We start from the raw sequence: 16,813 nt of genomic DNA, 5'->3' as shown, positions 1-16,813 counted from the left end.
TCACCAGCAGGGAGCAGGATGGTGTAGGGGCTTGCCTGAAATGCCGCCAAATGTCTTCTCTGGTTTATGTACCTCTCACGACACACAGGTGCCTCCCAAGGCTCGTCAGCCGTGGCTCAAGCGAGCCATCTTAAATACAAAATTCCAAAAAAGGGAGCATACTGCCTACTCTCCAGCAAAAAGTCCAATCCCAGTGCATCATGGTGAAAGCAGTCGAATTTGTAGTCCATTCAGAAAGTAATAAAGTCTTTCACCTACGTAGGCGCAGTAAGTGCTGTATATCCCTGTACATGTGTTTCTGGGTTCAACCCGTCATCAGCAGGAAGCAGCATGGTATAGGGGCTTGCTTGAAATGCCGCCAAATGTCTTCTCGGGTTTATGTACCACTCATGATGCACAAGTGCCTCCCAAGGCTCGTCAGCCGGGCTCAAGGGACACATCTTAAAGAAAATATTACAAAGAAAGGTAGTATACTGCCTACACCCTAGCAAAAAAGTCCAACCCCAATGCATCATGGTAAATGCAGTCGAATTTGTAGACTATTCAGAAAGTAATTAAGTCTTTAACCTCCGTAAGCGCAGCAAGTGCTGCATATCCCTGTATACGTGTTTCTGGGTTTATCCCGTCATCAGCAGGCAGCAGCATGGTATAGGGGATTGCTTGAAATGATGCCAAATGTCTTCTCAGGTCTATGTACCACTCAGGGCTCACAGGTGCCTCACAAGGCTCGTCAGCCGTGTCTCAAGGGAGCTGTCTGGAAGACAAAATTACAAAGAAAGGGAGCACACTGCCTAAACTCCAGCAACAAAGTCCAACCCCAATGCATCATGGTAAATGAAGTCGAATTCATAGTCCGTTCAGATAGCAATAAATTCTTTCACCTCCGTAGGTGCAGTAGGTGCTGTAAATCCCTGTACTCGAGTTTCTGGGTTTAGCCTGTCATCGGCAGGAAACAGCATGGTATACGGGCTTGCTTGAAATGTCGCCAAATGTCTTCTCAGGTTTATGTACCACTCGTGGTGCACAGGTGCCTCCCAAGGCTCGTCAGCCGTGGCTCAAGGGAGCGGTCTTAAAGACAAAATTACAAAGAAAGGGAGCACACTGCCTAAACTCGAGCAACAATGTCCAACCCCAATGCATCATGATAAATGCAGTTGAATGTTTAGTTCGTTCAGAAAGTAATAAAGTCTTTCAGCTCCGTAGGTGCAGCATTTGCTGTATATCCCTGTACAAGTGTTTCTGGGTGAGCCCGTCATCAGCAGGGAGCAGCATAGTATAGGGGCTTGTTTGAAATTCCTCCAAATGTCTTCTCATGTTTATGTACCACTCATGGCGCACAGTGCCTCCAGAGGCTCATCAGCCGTAGCTCAAGGGAGCCATCTTAATGACAAAATTGCAAAGAAAGGGAGCAAAGTGCCTACACTCCAGCAAGAAAGTCCAACTCCAATGCATCATGATAAATGTAGTCGAATTTGTAGTCCGTTCAGAATGTAATAAAGTATTTCACTGTCGTAGGCGCGGCAAGTGCTGTATATCCCTGTACATATGTTGCTGAGTTTATCCCGTCATCAGCAGGGAGCACCATGGTAGAGGGGCTTGCTTGAAATGCCGCAAATCTCTTCTCTGGTTTATGTACTACTCATGGTGCACAGGTGCCTCCCAAGGCTCATCAGCCGTGGCTCAAGGGAGTCGTCTTAAAGACAAAATTACAAAGAAAGGGAGCATGCTGCCTACAATCCAGTAAAAAAATCCAACCCCAATGCATCATGATACATGCAGTCGAATTCGTAGTCCGTTCAGAAAGTGATAAAGTCTTTCACCTTCGTAGGCACAGCAAGTGCTCTATATCACTGTACACATGTTTCTGGGTTTAGCCCGTCATCAGCAGAGAGTATCATGGTATAGGTGCTTGCTTGACATGCTGCCAAATGTCTTCTCTGGTTCCTTAGCCGTGGCTCAAGGGAGCCGTCTTAAAGACAAAATTACAAAGAAAGGGAGCACACTGCCTACACTCCAGCAACAAAGTCCAACCCCAATGCATCATGGTAAATGCAGTCGAATTCGTAGTCCGTTCAGAAAGTAATAAAGTCTTTCACCTCCGTAGGTGCAGCAAGTGCTCTATATCTCTGTACACGTGTTTCTGGGTTTAGCCCATCACCTGCAGGGAGCAGGATGGTATAGGGGCTTGCTTGAAATGCCACCAAATGTCTTCTCTGTTTTATGTACCACTCACGACGCACAGGTGCCTCCCAAGGTTCGTCCGCTGTGGCTCAATTGAGCCATCTTAAAGACAAAATTCCAAAAAAGGGAGCATACTACCTATACTCCAGCAAAAAGTCCAACCCTAGTGCATCATGGTAAATGCAGTCGAATTTGTGGTCCGTTCAGAAAGTAATAAAGTCTTTCACCTCCATAGGTGCAGCAAGTGCTCTATATCTCTGCACACGTGTTTCTGGGTTTAGCCCATCACCTGCAGGGAGCAGGATGGTATAGGGGCTTGTTTGAAATGCCACCAAATGTCTTCTCGGTTTTATGTACCACTCACGACGCACAGCTGCTTCCCAAGGTTCGTCAGCTGTGGCTCAAGTGAGCCATCTTAAAGACAAAATTCCAAAAAAGGGAGCATACTAACTATACTCCAGCAAAAAATCCAACCCTAGTGCATCATGGTAAATGCAGTCGAATTTGTGGTCCGTTCAGAAAGTAATAAACTCTTTCTTCTCCGTAGGCGCAGCAAGTGCTGTATATCCCTGTACACATGTTTCTGGGTTTAGCCCGTCATCAGCAGGGAGCAGGGTGGTATAGGGGCTTCCTTGAAATGCTGCCAAATGTCTTCTCTGGGTTATGTACCACTCACAGCGCACAAGTGCTTCCCAAGGCTCGTCAGCCGTGGCTCAAGGGAGCGGTCTTAAAGACAAAATTATTAAGAAAGGGAGCACACTGCCTACACTCCAGCAAAAAAGTCCAGCCCCAATGCATCATGGTAAATGCAGTTCAATTCGTAGTCTGTTCAGAAAGTAATAAAGCCTTTCACCTTTATAGGCGCAGCAAGGGCTGTATATCCCTGTACAAGTGTTTCTGGGTGAGCCCGTCATCAGCAGGGAGCAGCATGGTAGAGGAACTTGCTTGAAATGCTGCCAAATCTCTTCTCTGGTTTATGTACCACTCATGGTGCACAGGTGCCTCCCAAGGCTCGTCAGCCGTGGCTCAAGGGAGTCATCTTAAAGACAAAAGTACAAAGAAAGGGAGGACACTGCCTACACTCTAGCAAGAAAGTCTAACCCCAATGCATCATGATACATGCAGACGAATTTGAATTCCGTTCAGAAAGTAATAAAGTCTTTCACCTCCGTAGGTGCAGTAAGTGCTCTAAATCCCTGTACACATTTTTCTGGGTTTAGCCCATCATCTGCAGGGAGCATTATGGTATAGGGGCTTGCTTGAAATGCCGTCAAATGTCTTCTTGGGTTTATGTACCACTCACAACGCACAGGTGTCTCCCATGGCTCGTCAGCCTTCGCTCAAGCGAGCCATCTTAAAGACAAAATTTAAAAAAGGGAGCATACTGCCGACACTCCAGCAAAAACTCCAACCCCAATGCATCATGGTAAATGCAGTCAAATTCGTAGTCCGTTCGGAAAGTAAAAATGTCTTTCACCTCCGTAGGCGCAGCAAGTGCTGTAAATCCCTGTACATGTGTTTCTGGGTTTAGCCCGTCATCAGCAGGGAGAAGCATAGTACAGGGCCTTGCTTGAAATGCCGCGAAATGTCTTCTCAGGTTTATGTACCACTCATGGCGTACAGGTGCCTCCCAAGCTCGTCAGCTGTGGCTCAAGGGAGCCATCTTAAAGACAAAATTACAAAGAAAGGGAGCACACTGCCTACACTCCAGCAAAAGAAGTCCAACCCCAATGCATCATGGTCCGTTCAGAAGGTAATAAAGTCTTTCACCTCCGTAGGTGCAGCAAGTGCTGTAAATCCCTGTACACATGTTTCTGGGTTTAGCCCGTCATCGGCAGGGAGCAGGATGGTATGGGGGCTTGCTTGAAATGTCGCCAAATGTCTTTTCGGGTTTTTGTACCACTCACGGCGCACAGATGCCTCCCAAGGCTCCCAGCCGTGGCCCAAGGGAGCCATCTGAAAGACAAAATTACATAGAAAGGGAGCACACTGCCTACACTCCAGGAAAAAAGTCCAACCCCAATACATCATTGTAAATGCAGTCGAATTTGTAGTCCGTTCAGAAAGTAATAACGTCTTTCACCTCCGTAGGCTCAGCAAGTGCTGTATATCCCTGTACACGTTTTTCTGGGTTTAGCCAATCATCATCTGGGAGCAGCATGGTATAGGGGCTTGGTTGAAATGCCATCAAATGTCTTCTCAGGTTTATGTACCCCTCATGGTGCACAGGTGCCTCCGAAGGCTCGTCAGCCGTGCTCAAGGAAGCCGTCTTAAAAACAAAATTACAAAGAAAGGAAGCACTCTGCCTACACTCCAGCAAAAAAGTCAAACCCCAATGCATCTTGGTAAATGTAGTTGAATTCGTAGTCCGTTCAAAAAGTAATAAAGTCTTTCACCTCCATAGGTGCAGCAAGTGCTGAATATCCCTGTTCACATGTTTCTGGGTTTAGCCCGTCATCAGCGGGGAGCAGCATGGTATAGGGGCTTGCTTGAAATGCTGGAAAATGTCTCCTCTGGTTTATGTACCACTCATGGCGCACAGGTGCCCCCCAAGGCTCATCAGCCATGGCTCAAGGGAGCCATCTTAATGACAACATTGCAAAGAAAGGGAGGACACTGCCTACACTCTAGCAAGAAAGTCTAACCCCAATGCATCATGATACATGCAGACGAATTTGAAGTCCGTTCAGAAAGTAATAAAGTCTTTCACCTCCGTAGGTGCAGTAAGTGCTCTAAATCCCTGTACACATTTTTCTGGGTTTAGCCCATCATCTGCAGGGAGCAGTATGGTATAGGGGCTTGCTTGAAATGCCGTCAAATGTCTTCTTGGGTTTATGTACCACTCACAACGCACAGGTGTCTCCCATGGCTCGTCAGCCTTCGCTCAAGCGAGCCATCTTAAAGACAAAATTTAAAAAAGGGAGCATACTGCCGACACTCCAGCAAAAACTCCAACCCCAATGCATCATGGTAAATGCAGTCAAATTCGTAGTCCGTTCGGAAAGTAATAATGTCTTTCACCTCCGTAGGCGCAGCAAGTGCTGTAAATCCCTGTACATGTGTTTCTGGGTTTAGCCCGTCATCAGCAGGGAGAAGCATAGTACAGGGCCTTGCTTGAAATGCCGCGAAATGTCTTCTCCGGTTTATGTACCACTCATGGCGTACAGGTGCCTCCCAAGCTCGTCAGCTGTGGCTCAAGGGAGCCATCTTAAAGACAAAATTACAAAGAAAGGGAGCACACTGCCTACACTCCAGCAAAAGAAGTCCAACCCCAATGCATCATGGTCCGTTCAGAAGGTAATAAAGTCTTTCACCTCCGTAGGTGCAGCAAGTGCTGTAAATCCCTGTACACATGTTTCTGGGTTTAGCCCGTCATCGGCAGGGAGCAGGATGGTATGGGGGCTTGCTTGAAATGTCGCCAAATGTCTTTTCGGGTTTTTGTACCACTCACGGCGCACAGATGCCTCCCAAGGCTCCCAGCCGTGGCCCAAGGGAGCCATCTGAAAGACAAAATTACATAGAAAGGGAGCACACTGCCTACACTCCAGGAAAAAAGTCCAACCCCAATACATCATTGTAAATGCAGTCGAATTTGTAGTCCGTTCAGAAAGTAATAACGTCTTTCACCTCCGTAGGCTCAGCAAGTGCTGTATATCCCTGTACACGTTTTTCTGGGTTTAGCCAATCATCATCTGGGAGCAGCATGATATAGGGGCTTGGTTGAAATGCCATCAAATGTCTTCTCAGGTTTATGTACCCCTCATGGTGCACAGGTGCCTCCGAAGGCTCGTCAGCCGTGCTCAAGGAAGCCGTCTTAAAAACAAAATTACAAAGAAAGGAAGCACTCTGCCTACACTCCAGCAAAAAAGTCAAACCCCAATGCATCTTGGTAAATGTAGTTGAATTCGTAGTCCGTTCAAAAAGTAATAAAGTCTTTCACCTCCATAGGTGCAGCAAGTGCTGAATATCCCTGTTCACATGTTTCTGGGTTTAGCCCGTCATCAGCGGGGAGCAGCATGGTATAGGGGCTTGCTTGAAATACCGCCAAATGTCTTCTCGAGTTTATGTACCACTCATGGCACACAGGTGCCTCCCAAGGCTCGTCAGACGTGTCTCAAGGGAGCCATCTTAAAGACAAAATTACAAAGAAAGGGAGCCCACTGCCAATACTCCAGTAACAAAGACCAAACCCAATGCATTTACCATGATGCATGATGATTTTTAGTATTACTATTTACTATTAACATGAATAGAGTACAAACTCCTTTATGAAAGGTGTTCAATGTTTTAAAAGGGGGGTGACCACATTAATGTTTATGGAGGCACTTTTCTTGTTACATGGGTGAATACAAGCAAAATGTGTGTAACATCTACCAGATGTGGGTGACTTAACTTTTGCTATGTGTCCAGCTTACAGGTATATATAAATAATCATATGTAGACAGAGAAAGAGAGAGAGAGTAGCGATGCCACACTGTAGATGATAATTTCCCAGCATTCTATCTGGATTTCTAACTCAATGGCGTCTCCCTGCATCCTGCATCTCCTTCTTTCAGTCACGTGCACCTTTCATGAGAGCCAATTAGTCATCCTCCATCGAAAGAACCTTCCTGCTTCATACCTGTCTGTTTGCTCACGAAGCCTTACAGAAGACAGCTTCAAAATCCCCACAGAGGCTTAAATAAATTATATGTTAACTTTCAAATGGTGGTGTGGCAGTAAAAAGCCATTACTGAACAAATTAAGCTCGGAGCCTTGGAAAATCATTTATCTCGTTTGTCAGATGCAGTTTGCACTAACACGATTATGATGGGTCTTTGCACAAATGGTGCCCGAAGGTTTGTGCCTCAGGAATCTGACACTCACTCAGTGTAAAGCCCTGGGTGGTTTTATTATTGAAGTATAGCCGTCATAAAGAGGCGCCATCATTACATTCATTAGGAAGCCCGTCAATAAAGCAGTATGGCAGCGAATGGCCAATTTTACATTTAGTAACCACCGATTTAAATTAAACATGACAACATGAGGCAAAAAAAACATAGAAATTACTTCATGCACAGGAGCTAACGTGCCTAAACCGTTCTAACTCGGCACATTTTCTTTCTTTCGGTATGTGATGTAAATGAGATGGAATAAGAAAATGCCTTTTCCTCGCTCTACAAACATACGGACTTCTCAGTAAGTCATGATTTAAGTACCGTTCTAATATACCACGTGAAACGAGAATGCCATCTGTGCCAACTAGGATTGGTGAGAAGTAGTCCTTACGGAACTTTTAATTCGCCTGCTCGCACGTGGTTCTCTCAAATTATTTGGAAGGCTATGAATATTTGAGGGTTTATAGAGGGCCCTGCTTTGTGACAGGATTTGGGACTCCAGCACACTCTGACCGTCCGTCTGTGTCTTCAAAGACATTGCTTTTCGCAGACCACTTAGACACTCCCCTGGAACATCCCACTTACAAATGTGGAAAAATAGGGGCTGCTCCTCCGATAGGGCAGAGGAGCGTCGCCCCCCTGCCAGCATCAGGGGCTGCCAAACGTTTGTCTTGCTCGTCCTATATGTTCCTTGTCTCTAAAAAACTCTGCTATGAGATGTCACACATTTAAAGTTTAGTTTGAATGCATGCGGGGTTCGTTTCACTGTGAAAGTGGCCTGGATTAGTGCACCGTCTGCAGTGCGCTCTCAACTCTGGTGCTCCGCTGGGGAGGGATGAACACGCCATGCTGCAGATGGGCCATGAGGAGGTCACACAATTTTCCAAATCCTATTTCGGGACGCACGAGAATGCCCGCAAAAAGTGGAAGGTAGCACTTGTTGTCTAGAAACCAAATATCACCACAATGTGGAGCCTATGGAATAAGGGAAGTTCTATATTTCTAGGCTTAACCTGGAAACAATGATGAAGCAAACAGTGAAGTTTGCTCTTAAAGAATCTCAGACCAAAAGCTATAGGGTAGACCAAGATAAGAACAGTGGTCCAAAGGACAAATATGTGCAAGCCGCCCACATGCATGACCTACTAGTGCTCATCACAGAAATCTTGAACTTTCAGCACAAAACCCAGGAGAAGGATGAATTTTATGCCCAGTACAGTGACGCAGTTACTGATGTCTGACCACTACATTAGGCCATTAAAAATAATATGGCCTAAATTTAAGAAGGGCCTAGCGCCACCTAGATCCACATTAGCGTCATTTGTTTTTACACTAATGTGGCGTTAGGTTGGCAAAAACACTGCGCCAGAATTTACACAGTGATGCAATGCACACATTGAGCCACTTTATAAACCCTTGCACTACATTATGCCTGCAATAGGCATAATGTATGCAAGGCCGGGGGGGGGCGTTCCTCCATTAGGAAGCCCTGAAAAATGGTGCAGTGGAATCTTATAGATACATTTTTTTTGGTGTTTTAAACGCCTGCTCAGTGCAGGTGTTAAATTGAGGCACACCATTGTTTATAATGGGCCTCTCTGTACTTTGTAGGATTAGCACCAATATTTTTGATGCTAATCCCTCAAAGTACCACAATAGCATCAGAAATTATTATGCTATTGATCCTAACGTGCGCCATGGTGCTTTGTATCATTAATATGACACACACATGGTGGTGTTAGGGGGACGCAATGGGGTGCAAGAAAAGTGGCGCTTAATGTAATAAAGGACCACTTTCCTTAAATCTGAGCCTATTTTTAAGGAATTGAAGGAGGATGATAAAACTAGCATTTCTAATTTCCTAAGTAAAAGGTACCTGATTGAAAGATTTGAAGAGCCATTTCCCTAAAGTTTATACCATTTTATCTGAAATGGCATCAAGCTGTTCTCTGGCCTCGGAGAACTCTGTCCTTCTGGGTGTAGTTGATACCCAGATGCATATGCACCCTGAAATTTTGCCTTGAGAGCCAGCAGTAATGCTGCATGTGATACATAGGTACTATTGAAGAATTTCCAAACTCCCTATGATTTTTTATTCACAATTTTTTTCTGATGTCACATTCGACACATTGGGGTCTGGAGCATTTCACTGCAAGCAATTACAGGTAGATGCCTCTTATGGATGACACCTTGGAAGTTTGATGCTGGCCAAAGAGCTCTGATCCAGACGCCCCCTTTTATAGATTCTAAGCTGTTTGCGGAAGAACTTTGGGCTACATGTATCAAAGTTTGGTTTTGCGACTCGCAAGTTGCGAATCAGAGCGACTCGCAATTTGCTAGTTGCAAAACTGTGTGTTGCATAGTGTCAATGACACTATTTGCGACTCGCAAGGGGGTCGCAAATGCCCACCTCATGAATATTCATGAGGTAGGTCGCAATTTGCGACCCCCTTGGTATGGCGGCTCTCACAGGGATGGTGGCCTGCTGGAGACAGCAGACCACCATGTCTGTGACTGCTTTTAAATAAAGCAGTTTTTTTTTTTAAATGCAGCCCGTTTCCTTAAAGGAAAACGAGATGCATTTCAAAAACAAAAAATGAAATGTTTTTGTTTCATTTTTTCAGAGCAGGCAGTGGTCCGTAGGACCCCTACCTGCTCTGAATTTTTTTTTTTACTGACATTCACAAAGGGGAAGGGGTCCCATGGGGACCCCTTTCCGTTTGCGAATGGGTTAGCACCAGTGTCATGCTGGTGCTAACTGCGATTGTTTTGCAACTGCATTTGCGGTCACAAAACAGTCATACATGGGACTACGAGTCACAATTAGGAAGGGAACACCCCTTCCTAATTGCAACTCGCAATTCCTTTTTGCAATTCGGTAAATAGTTTACCGAATCGCTAAAATGGTTTGGTACATGCCAAAGAGCATTTTGCACGTTGCAAACTGCTCGATTCGCCGTTTGCGACGTGCAAAATGGTACGCACATGTGGCCCTTAATGTTATGGTTAAAACATCAGCACAAGAGAAGAACATGCTGAAACTATATAAATTCCCTCCAGGCATGAATTAATTTCTGCAGAAAAGGCCTAACCAAAATTAGTAGGAATACATGCGTCCCTTTCAAGGCTAACCCCGTGGCCGGGAGAATGTATTTGCCAACAAATCCTGGCTCCAGTCTGCACAGCCCCAGAAGCAGGGTCAGAAATGACTGTAAGAAAGAGGGAGGAAAGTTAAAGTACTTTGGCCCATATTTATACTTTTTTACGCTAAACTGCGCTAACGCAGTTTAGCGTCAAAAAATTTAGCGCCGTCTAACGCCATTCTGAAGCGCCATGCGGGCGCCGTATTTATGGAATGGCGTTAGCCGGCGCTAGCAGACCGGCGCTGCCTGGTGTGCGTGGAAAAAAATCACGTAGACCAGGCAGCGACGGCGTAGGGGGAAAATGGCGTTAGGGCGTCTTAAAATGGGGCAAGTCAGGTTGAGGCAAAAAAATCGCCTCAACCCGATTTGCGCCATTTTTTTCGACGCCCAGACGCCATTTAAATGACTCCTGTCTTAGTAAAGACAGGAGTCATGCCCCCTTGCCCAATGGCCATGCCCAGGGGACTTATGTCCCCTGGGCATGGTCATTGGGCATAGTGGCATGTAGGGGGGCACAAATAAGGCCCCCCTATGCCACCAAAAAAAATTAAAAATATAAAAAATTATACTTACCTGAACTTACCTGAATGTCCCTGGGGTGGGTCCCTCCATCCTTGGGTGTCCTCCTGGGGTGGGCAGGGGTGGCAGGGGGGTCCCTGGGGGCAGGGGAGGGCACCTGTGGGCTCATTTTGAGCCCACAGGCCCCTTAACGCCTACCCTGACCCAGGCGTTAAATAGTGGCGCAAATGCGGGGTTTTTTGACCCGCCAACTCCCGGGCGTGATTTTTGCCCGGGAGTATAAATACGATGCATTTGCGTTGCCGTCATTTTTTTAGACGGGAACGCCTTCCTTGCATCTCATTAACGCAAGGAAGGCGTTCACGCAAAAAAATGACGCTATTTGCCCATACTTTGGCGCTAGACGCGTCTAACGCCAAAGTATAAATATAGCGTTAGTTTTGCGTCGAATTTGCGTCGAAAAAAACTACGCTAATTTGGCGCAAACGGAGTATAAATACGGGCCTTTGTACTCCAACGAAGCCAACTGCTGCATGACACTTGGGGGCCTTCCATTATAACAAAGAGCTACTAGGTACAGTTCAGACAGCCGCCTCTGACACACTGGTTAAGAAGGACACCATTACCGAAAGACACAGAAAAGAGAAAAGCAGTGCTTCAAGTAATGCTATTTCTGCTACGAAGATGGGTGGTAATCCCAGTGCCCAAGGAAACAAGAAGACAAGATATTTATTAAATCTGACTCCAAAGCAGGATGAACGATTTTGACCAATATTAGTCCTTAAAGCCATGGACAGATTCATCTTTGTGGAATTTTTCAGAATGATATGCCTACAAACAATTATCCTGCTAATAACAAAAGGCAAAGATTTAGCGACAACAGACCTGCAGGATACCTACTTTCATGTACTAATGCATCCAGTGCTTAATTTGTAAATAAAAAGGTGCCGGTGCCCAAAGCCCTCCTCTTAAACATGAGGCTGCTGCAATTAAATGTGTGAACGCAGAATACTGACGCAACGTAATTCTGAAGCCATCTCGGGCCTCTTCAATCCATATAAAGCCACTCCCGGCCCCTTTAGCTCACTTTTGCAGCTTTCTACTTTCTCCCTTTATGATGCTTTTTCGTTTTGTCCTTCATCCGTTTTTCCCTTATGTCTTTCAAACCAAATCAAATCAAATCATTAACATTTATAAAGCGCGCTACTCACCCGTGCGGGTCTCAAGGCGCTAGGAGAAAGGGGGGGGGTTACTGCTGCTCGAAAAGCCAGGTTTTTAGGAGTCTCTGGAATGCGGAGTGGTCCTGGGTGGTCCTGAGGCTGGTGGGGAGGGAGTTCCAGGTCTTGGCTGCCAGGAAGGAGAAAGACCACCCACCCGCCGTGGAGCGGCGGATGCGAGGGATGGCAGCTAGCGCGAGGCCAGAGGAACGGAGGAGGCGGGTGGGGACGTAGAAGCTGAGGCGTCGGTTGAGGTATTCCGGTCCCTTGTTGTGGAGGGCTTTGTGTGCGTGGGTGAGAAGTCGAAAGGTGATCCTTTTGCTGACTGGGAGCCAATGCAGGTATCTCAGGTGTGCGGAGATGTGGCTGTTGCGGGGTACGTCGAGGATGAGGCGGGCCGAGGCGTTTTGAATGCGTTGCAGGCGATTTTGGAGTTTGGTGGTGGTCCCAGCGTAGAGGGTGTTGCCGTAGTCCAGGCGGCTCGTGACGAGGGCGTGGGCCACGGTTTTTCTAGCATCGGCGGGGATCCAGCAGAAGATCTTGCGGAGCATGCGGAGGGTGAGGAAGCAGGCGGAGGACACGGCGTTGACTTGCTTGGTCATGGTGAGAAGGGGGTCCAAGATGAAGCCGAGGTTGCGGGCATGGTCTGTGGGGGTCGGTGCGGTGCTGAGGGCCGTGGGCCACCAGGAGTCGTCCCAGGCGGACGGGGTGTTGCCGAGGATGAGGACTTCCGTTTTGTCAGAGTTCAGCTTTAGGCGGCTGAGCCTCATCCAATCTGCGACGTCCTTCATACCCTCTTGTAGGTTGGTCTTGGCGCTGGCGGGGTCCTTGGTGAGGGAGAGTATAAGTTGGGTGTCGTCGGCGTAGGAGGTGATGGTGATGTTGTGCTTGCGTACGATGTTGGCGAGGGGGCTCATGTAGACATTGAAGAGTGTCGGGCTGAGCTATGAGCCTTGAGGTACGCCGCAGATGATCTCCGTGGGGTCTGAGCTAAACGGTGGGAGGCAAACTCTTTGGGAACGGTTTGAGAGGAAGGAGGCGATCCAGTCCAGGGCCTGGCCTTGGATCCCGGTGGAGCGGAGGCGAGTGATTAGGGTGCGGTGACAGACGGTGTCGAAGGCCGCCGAGAGGTCGAGGAGGATGAGGGCGACTGTTTCACCGTTGTCCATCAGGGTTCTGATGTCGTCTGCGACTGAGAGGAGGGCGGTTTCCGTGCTGTGGTTGGTTCGGAATCCGGTTTGTGAAGGGTCGAGCAGGTTGTTGTTATCCAGGAAGGTGGTCAGCTGTTTGTTGACGGTCTTCTCTATTACCTTGGCTGGGAAAGGCAGGAGAGAGATGGGGCGGACGTTTTTCAGGTCGCTCGGGTCAGCCGTAGGTTTCTTTAGGAGGGCGTTGACTTCTGCGTGTTTCCAGCATTCGGGGAAGGTAGCAGAAGAAAAAGAAGAGTTGATGACGGCCTGGAGGTGCGGGGCGATGATGTCGTCGGCTTTATTAAAGATGAAGTGAGGGCAGGGGTCCGAAGGGGCGCCGGAGTGGATAGAGTTCATGATGGATTTGGTTTCTTCAGTGTTGATGTGGGTCCAATTGTTGAGGGTGAAGGCCGGGGGTGCGGGTTCGGTGATGTTAGGTTGGGTCTGGTGTCCGAAGCTGTCGTGGAGGTCGCTGATCTTGCGGTGGGAGAAGGTGGCGAGGGATTCGCACAAATCCTGTGAGGGCGTGACGGCGTTTGTGTTGGCGTTGGGGTTGGAGAACTCCTTGACGATGCTGAAAAGTTCTCTGCTGTTGTGGCTGTTTTTGTCCAGTCTGTCGGTGAAAAAGTTCCTTTTGGCAGCGCGGATCAGGTGGTGGTGTAAGCGGGTAGCGTTCTTGAGGGCGGTCATGTTGTCAGCGGTGTGGTCCTTGCGCCAGGCCTTCTCGAGGGTGCGACAAGTTTTCTTTGATTCTTTGAGGGTGTCAGAGAACCGGAGAGGTTTTTTGGTGTTGGTCTGTCGATGCGTGCGTTTGAGGGGAGCAAGGTTGTCTGCGCAGTTGGAGATCCAGTTTGTGAGGCTGAGGGCTGAGTCATTGGGGTCGGTGGTGAGGGTGGGTTGGTTGGCGGCGAGTGCAGAGAGGAGTTGCTCTTTGGGGATCTTGTTCCACTGTCGACGAGGGATGGGTTGAGTGCGGAGGTGGCGGGTCTCGCGTCGGAATGTGAAGTGGACACAGCTGTGGTCGGTCCAGTGTAGAGCGGAGGTGTGGCTGAAGAAGATGCTCACAGCAAATGATTGAGGCAGAAGAATAAGCCTCGGCCCTTAAAAATAAGTACCAGTGCTCAGCACCGGAAACAACAACCACAAATTAAGCACTGAATGCATCCAGTGAGCCAGATTTTTCAGAGGATTGCAGTACAGAACAATCAATATCAGTTACAAGCTCTCCCATTCGGCCTGTGCACCTTGCTGAGGTTCTTCACACATTTATTGGCATCTGTGGTGGAAACATTAACATTTAAGGCAATTTCTATATTTCCTTTTCCTGACAGCTTGTAATGATGTCCTTCCCCCTTCTGTAAGGCATAACAGAATGTGGAGAAAATATGCTTTACCCTTCAACATTGGGGGCTCATCATCAATCTACAAAGGTTGTGGTTGATCCCAGTGCAAAAATTGCTCTTCATACGATCCTTCTTCAGTAGTCTAATGGAACCTTTTTATCTGTACAGCAACTCCCCCAGGTCCTGATTAAGAGTGCAGCGATTAATGACAGTGATGACTGCAGTGACCTCTTGGCCCTGCTTACATTAGTAGCATCTGATGAACCATCTTCAGAGCCACTGAGACTAGAAGCACCAGCATTTGAATCAGGTGGTTACCTGACCTAAGATCTGGCATGGTTGCTGGTGATGGACAATCTGCAGGAGGGTGTTCCCTCCTAACTTTAGTCCTATGGATGACGTATGCAAGTTTTTGGGGTTGGGATACAACCTTGGGGGCCCAAGATACGAAAGGACATTGGTCCAAAGCAAAGAGGTCTCTGTCACCCAATTGGAAAGAGTTATCCGTGTATGGAATGCAGTACAAGCACTTTAAACGGAAGGGACATTTAATTGTGAGATCAGACAGTCAAGTAATCAGATGTTACTTGAATTGTCAAGTAGGGACAAGGAAAAGGGTGTGGAACATTTTGTTTAAACAAACTTTTTTTAATTTTTCAACCTCTCACAGGCATCACTCATTGTTACAATACAGGGATATTGAAGTGGGAAGTCTTCCCAATATACCAACATGACAAATGTGAACCCTAGGAGGTAGCAACAAATGAAAGTACCCCACCGTCCCTCCATCCCCATGAGTTGCTCTTCATCATTTCTAAACGGACAGGCCTGTATGTGGCCCTGAGATATTCAGAGTAACAGAATAGCTTCAGGGATCCTATAATCCCCCGCAAATGTGATGTGTCAGGTTGAGGAACGAGGTGTCCTCCCATCAGTCAAGAATCATGTCCTAAGGTATAGTCCAGTCGGGTGTTCTTCCCAGCAATCCCCTAGATTAATTAGGTTCTGGGTCTTTTGAGGTGGATACCAGTGCTTCCCAGGCACGGGCCATGTCCAGTGTGCCAATCCCATATTTGACCTCTCTCACTAGTACTCTACCCCCACTGCCCACCCATTTTAATAACTCCCTCTATCAGGTAGCTATTCAGGGCCCTCTAGGGAATTTCCAGTTCTGCGTAATCTCACTTTTGGCCAAGATGAAAGCCAGATCATAGAACTTGCTTGTGGCCTTTGTTTTGGACATGTGGGAGAACCAGCTCAGGAGACAATGGCCTGGAGTGCAGGGGGACCTCCTTTTCTATGACCGCCTCAAGTGCGCGTGTGACCTCTTCTCAATAGCTATGTAGTGATGGACAAGACCAAAGCATCTGCAAGAGACCTCACCTCGGCACGCCACATCCTTCACCTGGAAATATCTACTAATGTGGTCGGAACCAAGGTATGCCCAATGTAGGGTATAAAAGTCAATCAGGATGAAAGTGAGCGTTACGTGAGACTCTGGGATCCTATAAAGGACCATGTCCCATTCTTTCACTGGCTATGGAAGTCCCACGTCCTCCTCCCAGGTGGCCCTCAACTGCTCTAAGGGATGATGCAAGTCTGCCCCTACCGACCTTTATAAACAAGTGACAGCTTCAACTGTGCCCAAGGAGAAGACCATGTGGTGGGTGCGTGGTTCAGTCGAGTCAGATTGGTGTTGTGATTGCTTTGTGAAGCAAAATATGTCCCTGCGGGAGGTCGAATTTGGCTCTGAATTCCTCGAACGGCATGAAATCTGCCATCCGATAGAGGTCTGCTATTGTAGTCACCCCTGCAGTCACTCACCTCTCTATCTCCCCCAATACACTCCCTATGGTAATTCCGCAAGCATGGTGATAGGTAAATCTGGAGTATTTGGGATTTTACTGTTTGTTTTTAGTAGGTAACAGGGCCAGCACTTGGAGATCACCCGGAATTCCTGCATGTCCCCCACAGTAGAGCACCATGTGCACAATAATGTTTTTATGAGCTCAAGGAGCTCTGTGGTGCAAGGTCCTAGGGTTTTGCCCAGAGTGCGTCTACCCACCGACCATTGCACAAAGCACTGAAGTTGGGTGATGAGGAAATATGTCTCAAAGTCGGGGTCCACTAGACCCCAGACTCCTGTCGGACAGTTTAAGGTGGACAGAGCCACTCTTCTATAGCCCAGGACCCAGATGAAGGCTGTAATCGGGGAATCGAGTTCTTGGAAGAGTGCTAGTGGAATCCAGATAGGAAGTGTCCCAAAGAAATCGAATAACCTAGCGAGTGAAATTATTTTTATGAGTGCTGTCCTCCTCATCACCGATAGAGGTAGGATTTTCC

This window comes from Pleurodeles waltl, chromosome 10 (assembly GCF_031143425.1).
Source record: "Pleurodeles waltl isolate 20211129_DDA chromosome 10, aPleWal1.hap1.20221129, whole genome shotgun sequence".
Classification (NCBI taxonomy): Eukaryota; Metazoa; Chordata; class Amphibia; order Caudata; family Salamandridae; genus Pleurodeles; species Pleurodeles waltl.
Note: the sequence above shows the minus strand (reverse complement) of the source record.